The sequence below is a fragment of the Oncorhynchus keta genome, chromosome 17, assembly GCF_023373465.1.
Source record: "Oncorhynchus keta strain PuntledgeMale-10-30-2019 chromosome 17, Oket_V2, whole genome shotgun sequence".
Classification (NCBI taxonomy): Eukaryota; Metazoa; Chordata; class Actinopteri; order Salmoniformes; family Salmonidae; genus Oncorhynchus; species Oncorhynchus keta.
This window is the reverse complement of record NC_068437.1, coordinates 47,752,280-47,768,761: the sequence shown is the minus strand read 5'-3', so window position 1 is coordinate 47,768,761 and position 16,482 is coordinate 47,752,280. Positions and strand designations below refer to the sequence as shown.

Sequence of the window (16,482 nt, the reverse complement as noted above, 5' to 3'; positions counted from 1 at the left end):
AGTAGGGCTGCACAATTAATCGAATTCACATCTAAATTACAATATTAACGTGCAATATACCTATCACAAGAGATATCAATTTCGCATTATTTTGAAACGCCACGTCCATTTTTATAGTTGACTCTGTCTGTGTGTAACGTCCGTTTTTATAGTTTACTCTGTCTGCTGTAATGTCCGTTTTTATAGTTTACTCTGTCTGTGTGTAACGTCCGTTTTTATAGTTTACTCTGTCTGCTGTAATGTCCGTTTTTATAGTTTACTCTGTCTGCTGTAATGTCCGTTTTTATAGTTTACTCTGTCTGCTGTAATGTCCGTTTTTATAGTTTACTCTATCTGCTGTAATGTCCGTTTTTATAGTTTACTCTGTCTGCGTGTAACGTCCGTTTTTATAGTTTACTCTATCTGCTGTAATGTCCGTTTTTATAGTTTACTCTGTCTGCTGTAATGTCCGTTTTTATAGTTTACTCTGTCTGCTGTAATGTCCGTTTTTATAGTTTACTCTATCTGCTGTAATGTCCGTTTTTATAGTTTACTCTGTCTGCTGTAATGTCCGTTTTTATAGTTTACTCTATCTGCTGTAATGTCCGTTTTTATAGTTTACTCTGTCTGCTGTAATGTCCGTTTTTATAGTTTACTCTGTCTGTGTGTAACGTCCGTTTTTATAGTTTACTCTGTCTGCTGTAATGTCCGTTTTTATAGTTTACTCTGTCTGCTGTAATGTCCGTTTTTATAGTTTACTCTATCTGCTGTAATGTCCGTTTTTATAGTTTACTCTGTCTGCTGTAACGTCCGTTTTTATAGTTTACTCTGTCTGCTGTAACGTCAGTTTTTATAGTTTACTCTGTCTGCTGTAACGTCAGTTTTTATAGTTTACTCTGTCTGCTGTAACGTCAGTTTTTATAGTTTACTCTGTCTGCTGTAACGTCCGTTTTTATAGTTTACTCTGTTTGTCGTCTCTCTCCCTCTTTCCTCTTGTGGCTGCTTCCCATACACACAAAGCCCCGCCCCCTGTCACTCAAGCAGTGAAATCCACTTCAATTAGTGTAGATGAAGGGGAGGAGACAGGAGACAGGTTAAAGAAGGATTTAAGACATGGATTGTGTATGTGTACTATTCAGAGGGTGCCAGGTGCATTGGTTTAAATGTGTCAAGAACTGTAACGCTGCTGGGTTTTTCACACTAAACATTTTGCTGTGTGTATCAAGAATGGTCCACCACCCAAAGGACATCCAGCCAACTTGACACAACTGTGGGAAGCATTGGAGTCAACATGGGCCAGCATGCCTGTGGACCCTTTAGACACCTTGTAGAGTCCATGCCCCGACAAAATGAGGCTATTCTGAGGGCAAAAGGGGGTATAGCTCACTATTACGAACGTGTTCTTAATGATTTGTAATCTCAGTGTACGTTTGCATGCTGTTCTGTTAGGTCAAATGCAGTCAACAGCCTGTTCCAAACAAAAACAATGCTGCCTTCCACTTCACTTTGCTTCTTAATATAAATCATTTTGTTTCTAGGATTCCAAAATATATTGGGGGGTACAGTAAGCTAAAATGTTTGAGAACCACTGTTCATTTTGGAGAGTGGGAAAAAAACATGGATAGTTGACTGGTTACACAATTTCAGTCTAGTAAGGAATTAGGGCTCAGACACACCAATAGTGTTTGCTGGCCGAGAGTACTAAGCACCTCTGAACGCTATTTGCAAACCGAGTGCTCATCGATTTTAGATGTAGAATTACCTGAAAATGTCGGCAGTCAGACAGTGGGTGGCCCCCTAAAACACAGTGCCCTGAATGATCGGCAGACGAACGCTAGAATCAGTGCTATGGTTGTGAGCCTGTAAAATTCTAATCAAGGAGCAACTAAGTATGAGTCCAGGTGAAGGGCGTGTATCAAGGACCTTAGAAAAGCTTCCATTTAACGATGTTGTTGGAAATGGTTGTAAATTCTCTCTTATGACACAATTATAACAGAAAACATATTTTGTAATGTAATACTTGTGATACTGCTGTATTAAAGGTTTTAATGATCTGTTATTGATTTTTGGTATGTGAATTCAGATGAATTCATTTAGTTAACCTTACTCAGTGTGTCTTAGTATTTTTTTAAAAGAGTAGTTTCATCACGATGCAACACCCGTCACAGTGACCCCTGATGATGAGCCACACGCAGTCTGCAGCCAACAGAATCCAGAGCTGCTGCTGCACAGTAATGAGTAGCTGTTTGGCCACAGGCCCCTTAGATGAGCCATGGTGCTGTCACTCTCACCACCCCAGGACACAAGCTGTTCTACAGAATTAGGAAAACTACAGCAACTACTACTAGCTACTACAGCAACTACTACTAGCTACCACAGCAACTACTACTAGCTACTACAGCAACTACTACTAGCTACTACAGCAACTACTACTAGCTACTACAACAACTACTACTAGCTACTACAGCAACTACTACTAGCTACTACAGCAACTACTACTAGCTACTACAACAACTACTACTAGCTACTACAGCAACTACTACTAGCTACTACAGCAACTACTACTAGCTACTACAACAACTACTACTAGCTACTACAGCAACTACTACTAGCTACTACAGCAACTACTACTAGCTACTACAGCAATGTATGAACTACTATTTAGATATGAGGACAACAGCAATGGATGTGTTTTGTTTTGTGTTACATGTGTGCCCTCTGCAGTTTATCTCAAAGTTAGACATTCTTGACTCCTGTCAATCTAACATTGTTTAATGAAGTAGGTCGCTTCTTTTTGGAATCTAACTGTATTTATAAACTGAACTGAAGGTTATTATAGGCTAACCTACTGCAACTGTATTTACAGTAGATGTGGGCAATACCTCAGGATAACCTTAAAAGCATGGGTAAGAAGCCAAGTTTGTAGTATTTGTGTGTAGGCTAACATACTTTATGTGTAGACCAGTGAAATAACGTCTTACATTCTTGCTTGGGCTATTTATCTACAGTAAAGCTCCACATCCATAACATTGCCAATCTTAAAAACATTGCAGATATTACTGTATACGAAATATGTTAAAAAAAAAAAAAATAGGCTTACTCACGTCAAAACATAATGTCGTCGTTTTACCCCGCGGAGTATGTTGTCATGCTTTACTTCTCTGCAAACGCATCTAATGAAACCGTCGAGTGCTCGCTTTACGGTAGCCCTACAACTCTGCTACAGTCAGTCTTCAGCTCTTGAATTCTTTGCTGCCGTAGAAGCGCCGACCGACCTGTCCCGAGTGTCTACGGGTTCTCTTCCCTTTCAGATGAAGGAATTCTAGAAATATACAATATATGAAACCTTAATACAACAGTTGCATCACTACATGTACGGAGGTGCTGCGTATTGTCTCGCTCTCCTCCCTTCGACTGCAAGGAGACTGGAGGCAGCGCGTGGACCAGTGATGCTTAACGCGCCCAGATTGGAGAATATGGTAACTGTCTATCTCATCCTATGTCGCTAACAGTTTCCATAAACCACCTGTGTAAACTATAAAGCTTTACCAATACGTTTACAGCGACTATTATATTGAACATATTACAAGGCTTGCTTGCTTTAATGATCTTTTTCAAAAAAACATTTTCATTGATAAATAATTGATAAATTATGTATTAAATAATTAATAAATGTAGGCCTATTAATTTCAAAACATTTTTAATATGGTGTGCCAACAATGAGTCATTTTGCATTCCAACATTGTAAACCTTGTTGCATGATGAGAGGCTTGGGGACTTTAATTATAAGGGAAAACATGCATTAATGATTTAATTCCAGACATTTGTATTTGAATTTGTATTTATTAGGGATCCCTATTAACAGCAGCTACTCTTCCTGGGGTCCAAACACATTAAGACACATGACATATAAAACAGTACATCATATAACATTATTACACCACTGCATATCTACAATACAAAATGTATAATACCACCATACAACAATATTACAATGTACGTGTGTGTATAGTGTGTGTGTTATCATGTGTGTGTGTATGCATGTTGTCTGTGCCTATATTTATGTTGCTTCACAGTCCCTGCTGTTCCATAAGGTGTATTTTTACCAGTTTTTTTTTAATCTGACCCTACTGCTTGCATCAGTTACCTGATGTGGAATAGAGTTCCATCTAGTCATGGCTCTATGTAGTACTGTGCGCCACCCAAGGTTTGTTCTGGACTGGGGGATTGTGAAGAGACCTCTGGTGACATGTCTTGTGGGGTATGCATTGGTGTCCTCGCTATGTGCTAGTATTTTAAACAGACAGCTCGGCATTCACAAGCTGTCTGTAAGAATTTGTTCTTAGCTGACTTGCCTAGTTAAATAAAGGTAAAATATATATAGATTTGTTTCAATAAAAAATTCAGCTTGTCAAAACTTCGTACAAAAACTTTGAGCCAGGAGAGATTGACATGGATATCATTAATGTTAGCTCCCCGTGTACTTTTAAGGGCCAGCCGTGCTGCCCTGTTCCGAGCCTATTGTAATTGTTGTATTGTTTTCCTAAGTCCCTCTTTGTGGCACCTGACCACACGACTGAACAGTAGCCCAGGTGCGACAAAACTAGGGCCTGTAGGACCTGCCTTGTTGATAGTGTTGTTAAGAAGGCAGAGCAGCCCTTTATTATGGATAGACTTCTCCTCAATTTAGCTACTGTTGTATCAATATGTTTTGACCATATTGGTTACTCCAAGCAGTTTAGTCACCTCAATTTCAACATTATCCATTGCAAGATTTACTTGAGGTTTAGTGTTTAGTGAATGATTTGTCCCAAATGGAATGCTTTTAGTTTTAGAAATATTTAGGTCTAACTTATTTCTTGCCACCCACTCTGCAAATCAGAAACTAACTGCAGCTCTTTGTTAAGGGTTGCTGACATGGATAGTGTTGAGTCATCTGCATACATAGACACACTGGCTTTACTCAAAGCCAGTTGCATGTCATTAGTAAATATTGAAAAAAGTAAGGGGCCTAGACAGCTGCCCTGGGGAATTCCTGATTCTAACTTGGATTATGTTGGAAAGGCTTCCATTAAAGCACACCCTCTGTGTTCTGTTAGACAGGTAACTCTTCATCTAAAGCCATAACACATGTGTTTTTCTAGCAGCAGACAAGAGGTCAAGCCAGAGCTGGCCCTGGGTCTAAGGTAAGGTTGCTGTCTCCCTGGGCACATGTGTATTCAACACCCGGTTGCATGCGCTTTCTTCTCATATTTATGCACACATCAAATATATATATATATTTTTACCTTTATTTAACTAGGCAAGTCAGCTAAGAACAAATTCTTATTTTCAATGTCGGCCTAGGAACAGTGGGATAACTGCCTTGTTCAGGGGCGGAATGACAGATTTTTACCTTGTCAGCTCAGGGATTAAATCTTGCAACTTTTCAGTTACTAGTCCAACGCTCTAACCACTACGGTACCTGCGCCACTATGATCGATAATGTCAAAAGCCACACCAAAATCTACCAAACAGCCCCACAATATTTTTGTCATCAACAATATTGGAATGACTTTTGCTTCCCTCCAGGCCTGAGGGCACACACTTTCTAGTGGGCTTAAATTCAAGACATGACAAGTAACAGTGGCAAAATCATCAGCTATTATCCTCAGTAATTTTCCATCCAAGTTGTCAGACCCTGGTGGCTTGTCATTGTTGATAGACAACCATCAATTTTCACGTCTTCCACACTCAGTTTATGGAATTCAAAAGTGCAATGCTTGCCTTTCATAATTTGGTCAGATATAATTGGATGTGTAGTGTCAGCGTTTGTTGCTGGCATGTAATGCCTAAGTTTGCTAATCTTGTCAAAGAAAAAATAATTAAAGTAGTTATTAGTGGGTTTTGTGATAAATGAGTCATCTGATTCAATGAATGATGGAACCGAGTTTGCCTTTTTGGCCAAAATGTAATTTATGGTGCTCCAAAGCTTTTTACTGACATTCTTTATAGAATTTATTTTTGTAGTTTCTTCTTCTTTCTATTTAGTTTACTCACATGATTTCTCAATTTGTAGTATGTTTGCCAATCAGTTGTGCTGCCATACCTTTTGCCTCATCCCTCTCAACCACATCCTTTTTCAATTCCTCATTAATCCGAAGGGGATTTAACAGTTTTTACAGTTATTTTCTGAATGGGTGCATGCTTATTAGTAACTGGAATAAGCAATTTCATAAATATTGCAAGTGCAGCATCTGGTTGCTCGTCAACATTAGAATTACTACAACACTTCTTATACACTATATGAGGCCCAGCCTTTGGAACTTTAGTTTTCCTAGATATGGATACTATATTGTGATCACTACATCCTATGGATTTGGATACTGCTTTAAAGCACATTTCTGCAGCGTTAGTAAAGATGTGATCAATACATGTTGAACATTTCACTGCTTCTTCATCACACCCAAAACACTGTACCTTATAAAGTATGCTATTTATTGCACATTGTATGAGCCAAGGGAGGATGAACTACACCTCTATTCTCCTCAGCTGAGTCAGATATGAAACAGATTTGCCCCTGTGGGCTCAGTTTGTTCCTGTGTCAGCCACGTTGCTCTCAGTCTCAGGTCAGGTCTGTCCAAGAGCACAGAGGTCGGTGAGAAATCACCATGAGCCAGTCAGACAATTAGTGGTGTGACACATCCTGCCACATCAGACCGCAAACACCCCCTGATGAATCACAGGGGCCTGACCAAAAATAGCCACTAAAGCCATCGCAACAGCCGGCATCATGGAATGCCTTATGCCTCCCAAATTCTCTTTATAGTGCACTAGTTTTGACCAGGGCCCTTATATATGGAAATGGGGCCATTTAGCACACAAACCATGTGTCATCCAGTTTATGGACCACTTTCACATCCTACATCCTGGTTGCCTGTCGACAAAACAAAATACGGTAGACAAGGTGGGATCATTTTGTGTCTGTAAAATTAATTATGTGAGAAATATCGGTGGAAACACTTTTATGCGCAAATATTGATATAATATCCATCATATTGAAGTGAACTTGGAGTCTTGCAATGACATGTGTGGTCCTCCTACTACGACTCGGGAAACTATGCAGTTCATTAGGCTACAGATGAAATAAGTTATAATGAACTTCACAGGGTGGTGAAAGTGCAAGGTGATGAGCTTGATGCTCCTTTCCAATAAATATTGACTGTGTTATTATGGTGACTTAATGATCGATGCTTGGCTGCCATTTGACAAATAAAAATAATCTTGCTCTTCTGTCCATAACAGTCTCATGTAGGCAATACCTGCACTGCATCTGTAAGCTGTTGTCTAGAGCACAAGTACCAGTACTAGTACCAGAGTAGCCACATTTGCTACATAATGCAATTTTTTATTTTTTGGTACATGGGAATTGAACCGCAACAGGTATTTTTTGTACACTACGTCATCACGCACAGCCTTTTATCCGCAACAAGTCAATGTGATGGAAACACATCTCTGGTGGGAAAATACACCAATAGTTTTTATGCAGATTGTTGAATATTTGCATGAATATCTGTCGCCAAATGATGTTACAGACCATTGTTTGTAATTTTGGACAAGTGACTTGAGCTTTTGGACAGTATACAAGTAAAAAATCAGTCTGAAGGACAAGTGGCTAAATAAGTTACAAGTGGCAAAAAAAAGCTAATGTGAAGCCCTGTAGATGATTCAGCCATTGTCAACAACAACTGGCTACTAGAACTTAACCGATGGACACCGACTGACATTTGGTATGAAGTAAATCTTATGTATATGGAACAAAAATATAAACGCAACACAAAGTGTTGGTCCCATGTTTCATGAGCTGAAATAAAAGATCCCAAAAATGTTTCATACGGACAAAAATATTATTTCTCTAAAATGTTTTGCACAGATTTGTTTACATCTCTGTTAGTGAGCATTTCTCCTTTTCCAAGGTAATCCATCCACCTGATAGGTGTGGCATATCAAGATTGTACTGGGGACAATAAAAGGCCACTCTAAAATGTGCAGTTTTGTCACACAACACAATACCACGTGCAATTGGCATGATGACTACAGGAATGTCCACCAGAGCTGTTGCTAGAGAATTGAATGTTAATTTCTCTACCATAAGCCGCCTCTAACGTCAATCCAGAGAATTTGGCAGTATGTCCAACTGGCCTCACAAACGCAGACCACGTGTAACCACACCAGCCCAGGACCTCCACATTTGGCTTCTTCACCTGTGGCATCGTCCGAGACCAGCCACCCAGACAGCTGATGAAACTGAGGTGTATTTCTGACTGTAATAAATCCCTTTTGTTGGGAAAAACTCATTCTGAATGGCTGGTCCTGGCTCCCGAGTGGGTGCTACTGCCCAGTCATATGAAATCCAGAGATTAGGGCCTGATTAATTTATTTAAATTGACTGATTTCCTTATATGAACTGTTACTCAGTAACATTGTTGAAATTGTTGCATGTTGCGTTTATATTTCTGTGACCGACCGGCTCAATTCGGTCTTATGTAGCAACATTTTAGATGGTGTTTTTTACAATGGATAAAAGTGGAGACTCAAAGCTAGAAAATTCATATCATACACTACAGTTGAGGAACAATGGAAATATAGTTATGCTTTGAAAGTTGATAAACTTGTAACCTCACTTTTGAGAAAATGTCCCTTGAATGTTTTGGTACACCTACGGGAGAGCTCTTCTTTGTCTATACCAATTCAGCATCGTCCACACACTCTTAAGCTTTAGCCCCACCCAGCTCTTTAAGAATTCATATGTGAGGCCGTGTACTGAACAACCAAAGATTTCAAGACTAAAGGCTGGTTATACTATGGGTGTGTTCGTAAATTCATTCTGGAGTGCCAGAGTGTGCTCAGAGTGCGCTCTGGGTGTTTGTAAACTCAGAGCATTGTCAGATTGTCCATTTGTAAATTCTGAGCGTTTCGCCCCCGGAGTATTCAGAGTGCACAATGAATGCTCTTGCCAAGGAGTAGGGTTGATCCAAGCGTTCTGACCAAACAACAGCAGTCAAACACCCAAGTTATCTGGCTAATGTTGGCTAGCTTGCTAGCTACTTCCAGACACAAATGAGGGAACAGCTCACTCTGGCCATTTTACTCGCCCTAGCAGAGCTGGTTTGGCTGTTTTTATGTTATCCAGAGCGTTGGTGACAAATTAATTACACTTTTTTTGCCAATGTTTACTGACACCAGCCATATTCAACGGGCGTTGCGTGTTCGTAAATTTGTCAGTTATTCTGCGCTCTGGCACACTCAGACAAGTGCTCTGAAATCAGAGTAGATATCCATAGCAAATTTACCAGCTACGTCTATCGACAGTTGTCGCAATGACATCATGAACATTCTGTTGAAATGGTTACTTGCATAGTGGAGTCTTTTGTTTAGACATGTATCTAGCTAGCTATCTGAACAATGAACCATAATCCCAACTCATAATGTTACTACCCTGCATGAATCTGCAGGTAGCTAACCAACCAGGTTCAATGTTAGCTAGCTAGCTAACAGTAGATTTTAACTAGTAATGTAAATGGCTTTGAGATACGAATAATATTACTACACATACGTTAGCTAGCGAGCCAGCCAGCTAATGTTATTCGTATTTACAGATGGCATACAAGTTTGTTATTAAGGCACATGAAAGTTCCCGTTCCAGAAGGCATGTCTGCAAAAAAACGCATTTATGTTCAAATGGCTGTCCTGTGAAGTAGTGACGCGCCTAGTTTCCTGAAATGAGTCACATATATGTCCTTAGAAGCTGCGTAAAAATAAAGTCACTGTAACCTTAGATGGCTGCACCAGACCAGTTGGTGGCACTACAGACGTCATTTGCACTAGTGGCACCATAGGATACGAGAGCAATAACTATTGATCAAGTGGACTTTGTCTCATGCAAATTAATGTTCAATTTAAATTATGCAGAAGAACAACTTGAAATATCATGATTAGTATATCTGTATAATCACATACTGTTGTCTGAACGTAGTGAAAAGTTGATAATTTATTCTGTAAAATGAGATAACGGAAAAGAAAGGAAAGGGAAGGGGGGTACCTAGTCAGTTGTCCATACGTTATTAAGTCCTGCCGCTTGAGCGTATTACAGCTGTGAGAGTATATTAAAGTATTTTGGAACACTAATGTGGAGTGTACCAACAGAGATTAAAGGCTTGTTAGTAAGCATTTTACGGTTGTATTAAATCAACATGGTAATACTTTCACTGATTGTACATAAAGGAAGAAAGTTCCTATATGATAGAGTGCATGCTTTTTAATCCAACTGATCTTGTGTCCTTTCTGTCATCCTGTGAACCCCATTCATTGCTGCTTGCAACTATATTTATTATTTATTTGTTTGTCAGTCAGTCTATTTTCTGTGAATGCTTATTTTTCCTGGAAAACAATTTAAAACATCTCCCTTCAAGTATAAAACTGTTGGGGGGAAAAGGACAATAAAAAATGTTCAAAGGAAAGATCCAGTAGGTGGCCATCATAGTTTGAGATTTAAATGGCACCCTATTGCCTTTATAGTGTACTACTTTTGACCAGGGCCCATACTTCTTTGGTCAAAAGTAGTACACTACATAGGGAAAAGGTAGCTGACTAAACTCAACTCCATGGTGAACGAGGTTTATGACGAACTCCACCAACAACGTTGAGCAGAGACCAGGCTTTGAGGAATTCAGCTCTGACTACATTGATTCTCCCAAGGTCATAGGTACAAGGTAAACATAAAAAATTTTTTTTTTTTGCATTTTTTTAAGTATTGACCTTGGGCGAATCTATGTAGTCGGAGCTGAATTCCAAAAAGCCTCGTCTCTGCTCAACTCCAATGGTGGAGTTCATCAGAAACTTCCTTCACAATGGAGTTGAGTTTAAACAGCTAGGAAAAAGGGTACCATTTGGACAATGAGTATTTGGAGACCTAAGCCTATGTCACTGGAGACAAACATGGGAAACAGTATTTTGATTTAAATCAGTAGATCATGTTTGGAGTCTTCATCGCAGTAAGACACAAAGAGGATAAGGGCCTAATAATGTTTCATCCAGTCATCAAACGGTTCAATCCTAGGGCAGAGTGTTTTTCAATATGTTATGGTCTGAACACACTTTTTGTCTTTTTCTAATTTACTTCGTAACAGATTTGGATCTTTATTCTAGAACTGAATGTGTTTTTTTATTCTTCTATATTTAACCTTTATTTAACTAGACAAGTCAGTTAATAAGAAAATCTTATTGACAATGACGGCCTACCCCGGCCAAACCCGGACGAGGCTGGGCCAATTGTACGCCACCCTATGGAACTCCAAATCAAGGCTGGATGTGATACAGCCTGGATTCAAACCAGGGACTATAATGACACCTCTTGCACTGAGATATAGTGCCTTAGACCGCTGCACCCCTCGGGAGCAGTAGGCCTATTACGACACATCACAACACTATGACATAAATATGACACCAGTTCATTGATTATTCATGCCAATATCAATATTGATTATTTACTGCATATTAATTCATTGCCAGAGTCACGTCATACTTGTATAACCTGCCTCAGAGGCATGATTACCAGTGACAGAAGGCCTATATACAAAATGTTTGCAATGAGGCGATGAAAAAAATATGTATTCCATGCACGAAATTCAAACATCTCCTTTAAACATTGATGAAGACAAAATGCATGCAGGATCTTTTCAGTGCTGTGCTGAAATAATAATTGTGAATTGGAAAAGGGAGTGAATTTATCCAGACTTTGCATAGCCGTGTGGCAGTTTGTATCACAACTCATCACCTTTATGTTGCACTGTGAAATTAAAGGTGAGTTTTCTCATCCAATTTCCCAGGTGTCGTCGAATCAGCACCTCATGTTCACACCTGGCAACCCCGTGGAGGTGATCTTTATTTCAAATGAATGACATTAATGTATCTCTTGTTGCGGATTCAGAGGTATTCTTTAACGTAGTAGCCCCCACGGTTCAGGGTCTGAGAACCTGACTTCTGTCCCCTTCCCATTTTGATCAATGTTGCAGACACAATGTTATGTTGACTCTTTCCTCTCTTGCAGTAGCATAATATCTAGCACTTTAAAGATCATCTTTAAATTATATATATTATGACCTCACCATTATTTGACTGGACTACTGCTGACGGGGAAAGTGGAGCTTCCGATCTTCTGCCTCGTTAAAACCTCAGCCTGTCCTGGAAATGTTATCTGCTCTGGAAAGAAAGAGAAAGAACAACGTTGAAGTGTCAGTAAGAGGTTAGGCCCGGCCGACTATTCTCAATAAAGGATAATACATAGTTCTTAGTTTATAATACAAAGGATAATACTAATTCCTTTGTAGCGCTTTAGAAGCTTCAGGAAAGATAGGCCTAATGCAACCTGCACATGAGAGGATGCAAAGAAATCCAAGTATTTCACCAAAATAAACTCTTTCTTTATGTTCTCACTTTAACTACTAGACATTTAGAAAGTTTGTGATAGTCTCATAGTTTGTGATAGTTTGTGTGAGCATCTAGTATTTTGAGATGAGTAGAGAGCAATAGGAGAGACAAGACATTTTCTCAAGGCTTTCTGTGAGAAAGGGGGTTGTAGAGGAATCTTGTGAGGAGGTTAAGCCATTGTTAATTCCACAATGCTTTAATCATTTTCCTAAAACAACAGGAAAACATCAATACTGGAGCTGTGGCCAGTGAACAGATTAACAGGATTACTACCGGATGAGGATGCGCGCGCGCGCACACACACACACACACACACACACACACACACACACACACACACACACACACACACACACACACACACACACACACACACACACACACACACACACACACACAGTGACTTGTTGTGGGTCTGAATTATACTCCGATGGTGAGAACTGTTCGCAAAAAGTCGATTGGCCCTTTTTTTGTAAGATGCTTTGTTAAATATGCAAATCTCTGCTTGTCTTTAAAACATTAACATAGGCAATGTCACTCAGCATATAAATGATATCTCACAACAACATATCCATAATGTATTATTACAACCTCTCTAGTCTCATGTTCTCCAGATATTGCTTTTGAAAATAAGTATAAATCTGCTGTACAGATACTCTATAAGAATCCCACGCTGAGGGCTGAGAGAAGGGATTTCAACGAGTTGCTAAAATTAACCATTTGCCAGGGTTGAGAGGCCCTTTCAACTTGACAACACCCGCAACCTTGACGGAAGAAGGCAAAATAATGGATTCCAGGGGGAAATTGCTGAATAGCGTGGAGCACCGTACATCTTTGGCGGAAGAGTAGGGAAGCCACGAGGGCTTGTTATGTTTGCTCCTCATGAAAAACTGTTGATAGCCTACAGCCTTTAATACCATATCTTCACTAACTCTCTCTCTCTCTCTCTCTCTCTCTCTCTCTCTCTCTCTCTCTCTCTCTCTCTCTCTCTCTCTCTCTCTCTCTCTCTCAGCTGTCAGTTTGTTCTTCTCATACTGCATTTGAACACATGAACCCTCCTGCCTCCCCACAGCATGCATTATGGATGTTTATAAGAGGAATGAGCTGATTTGTAAACCCTTAGCACAACCATGTGTCCCACAGGATGCCAAATAATGATTTTAACTGTCCGTCCAAAAGATGTATCTCCCTAATCCCCCTTCACCCCCCACCACCCTCTGCAAGTGAAAGGTGCCGACTAATTTAAGACAGGAGAGGCGATGGGCAGTCCCTCACAATGAATGAATGATCCAGCCTCCAGCAAAAATAGGTGATTTCTTCTTAATGTAGTGCTGTAAACATGTATCATCCCCCTGAGCCCCTGCACAATAGCACAGAGTACCTAGCTACCTACACAATGACCTCATCACATACCTTCACGTTAATCTAAATGTAATCCATTATAAATTCTGTAACACAACAAAATGTTGAAAATGTTAAGGGGTGTGAATACATTCTGAAGGCACTAAGGAATAGGGTGCCATTTGGGATCCCACACATACATCTCTGTATCCCACACATCTGTAAGGTCCCTCAATCAAGCAGTGAATTTCAAACAGATTCAAAATCAAATCAAATCAAATTCAACCACAAAGAACAGGAAGGTTTTCTAATGCCTCGCAAAGAATGGAATCTATTTTCTTTTTAAGAAGAAAATAAAGCAGAAAATGAATATCCCTTTGAGCATGGTGAAGTTATTAACTACACTTTGGATAGTGTATCAATACAATCAGTCACTACAAAGATACAGGTGTCCTTCCTAACTCAGTTGCTGGAGAGGAAGGAAACTGCTCAGGGATTTCACCATGAAGCAAATGGTTACTTTATAATAGTTAGGGACAGATCTAGGTTTACTGGGGGGAGGGGTGGTCCAAAATGGGAAGGTTGTTCAACTTTTGTTTTGTTTAGGGAGGTTTGTGTGGGTTTTTATTGGGCACAGGGGAGGATAGTGGGTTTGCATTTGCTCTTCTGCTAATATTTCCCTATAAATATCCCTATAATATCCCTACAAACAATGGCTTGACTTACTTTTTATATTACCCTAATAAAGTTAAGAAAATATTTGTGAAGGTTTTGTATGGTGTGGCTATTATTAAGCTTTAGCTACTGCAGGCCTATGATATGAAGGCAGTGCGCCCCGGCGCTACAACGGACTCAGACAGTTGAACTTCAGGTGAGGAAGAATGTTTCAGGCCTACCTGAGTTACTCCTATAATCTGGCAATATAATGCTTATCTTTGTACAAAATATTCAGATAGAACATTTACAAATGATCCTCCTGTACATCTATATCTGCATAGTAGCCATCTGACATTAAGAAGTGCAGGTTGGTGTCGTGACATGCCACTGACATATCTCTATCTCTCTGGGGTTAGGCCTAAGCTTCTCTTCCTTATATAGACTATATATACAGTACCAGTCAAAAGTTTGGACACATCTACTCATTCAAGGGTTTTTCTTAGTTTTTACTATTTTCTACATTGTAGAATAATGGTGAATACATCAGAACTATGAAATAACACATATGGAATCAGGTAGTAATCAAAAAAGTGTTAAACAAATCAAAATATATTTTATATTCTTCAAAGTAGCCAGCCTTTTCCTTGATGGCAGATTTACACATTCTTGGCATTCTCTGAACCAGCTTCATCTGGAATGCTTTTCCAACATTCTAGGAGATCCCACATATTTTTTTATTTAACTAGGCAAATCAGTTACGAACAAATTCTTATTTACAATGATGGCCTAGGAACAGTGGGTTAACTGCCTTGTGCAGAGGCAGAATGACAGATTTGTACCTTGTCAGCTCAGGGATTCAATCTAGTAACCTCCCGGTTACTGGCCCAATGCTCTAACCACTAGGCTACCTGCCGCCCCAATGCTGAGCACTTGTTGGCTGCTTTTCCTTCACTCTGCGGTCCAACTCATCCCAAACCAACTCAATTGGGTTGAGGTCGGGTGATTGTGTTGGCAAAGTCACCTGATGCAGCACTCCATCACTCTCCTTCTTGGTCATATAGTCCTTACACAGCTTGAAGGTGTGTTGGGTTATTGTCCTGTTGAAAAACAAATACTAGTCCCACTAAGCACAAACCAGATGGGGTGTTATATCGCTGCAGAATGCTGTGGTAACCATGCTGGTTCAGTGTGCCTTGAATTTGAAATAAATAACCGAGAGTGTCACCAGCAAAGCACCCCCACACCATCACACCTCCTCCTCCATGCTTCCCAGTGGGAACCACACATGAGGAGATCATCCATTCATCTACTCTGCATCTCACGAAGACACGGCGGTTGCAAACAAAAATCTCCAATTCGGACTCATCAGACCAAAGGACCGATTTCCACCGGTCTAATGTCCATTGCTCGTGTTTCTTGGCCCAAGCAAGTCTCTTCTTGTTATTAGTGTCCTTTAGTAGTGGTTTCTTTGTAGCAATTCGACCATAAAGTCCTGATTTACTTGTCACAACACAACTGATTGGCTCAAACGCATTAAGAAGGAAAGAAATTCCACAAATTAACTTTTTAACAAGGAACACCTGTTAATTGAAATAAATTATATGTGACTACCCCTTGAAGCTGGTTGAGAGAATGCCAAGAGTGTGCAAAGCTGTCATCAATGCAAAGGGTGGCTACTTTGAAAAATCTAAAATATATTTTGATTTGTTTAACACTTTTTTGTTACTACATGACTCCATATGTGTTATTTCATAGTTTTGATGTCTTTACTATTATTCTACAATGTATAGAATTATAAAAAATAAAAAAAATTAAACTTGAATGACTAGGTGTGTACAAACCTTTGATCAGTAGTATATATATATATATATATATATATATATATATATATATATATATATATATATATATATACACACATAAAAAGGAAGCGATATATATTAAAATATGAATATCATAGTGGACACCTAAGCCAATAGCTCTTTGCATGCAATGCCCTGATACATTTAGTGCTTAAATCTCTGACAGCTGAACCGT

The 16,482-nt window shown here is 39.5% G+C and overlaps 1 protein-coding gene across 2 annotated transcripts in view; it reads right to left on the bottom strand.

Moving 5' to 3' along the window:
- The window catches only part of mgat4c (mgat4 family member C), a 189,564-nt gene extending 186,152 nt beyond the window's left edge, over positions 1–3,412 (bottom strand). For both annotated transcript variants that reach the window (XM_052466289.1, XM_052466290.1), the window contains exon 1: positions 3,084–3,412. The gene's annotated coding sequence lies outside the window, so the exon portion shown is untranslated. The remainder of the gene's footprint in view (positions 1–3,083) is intronic.
- Between the last annotated feature and the right edge of the window lie 13,070 nt (positions 3,413–16,482).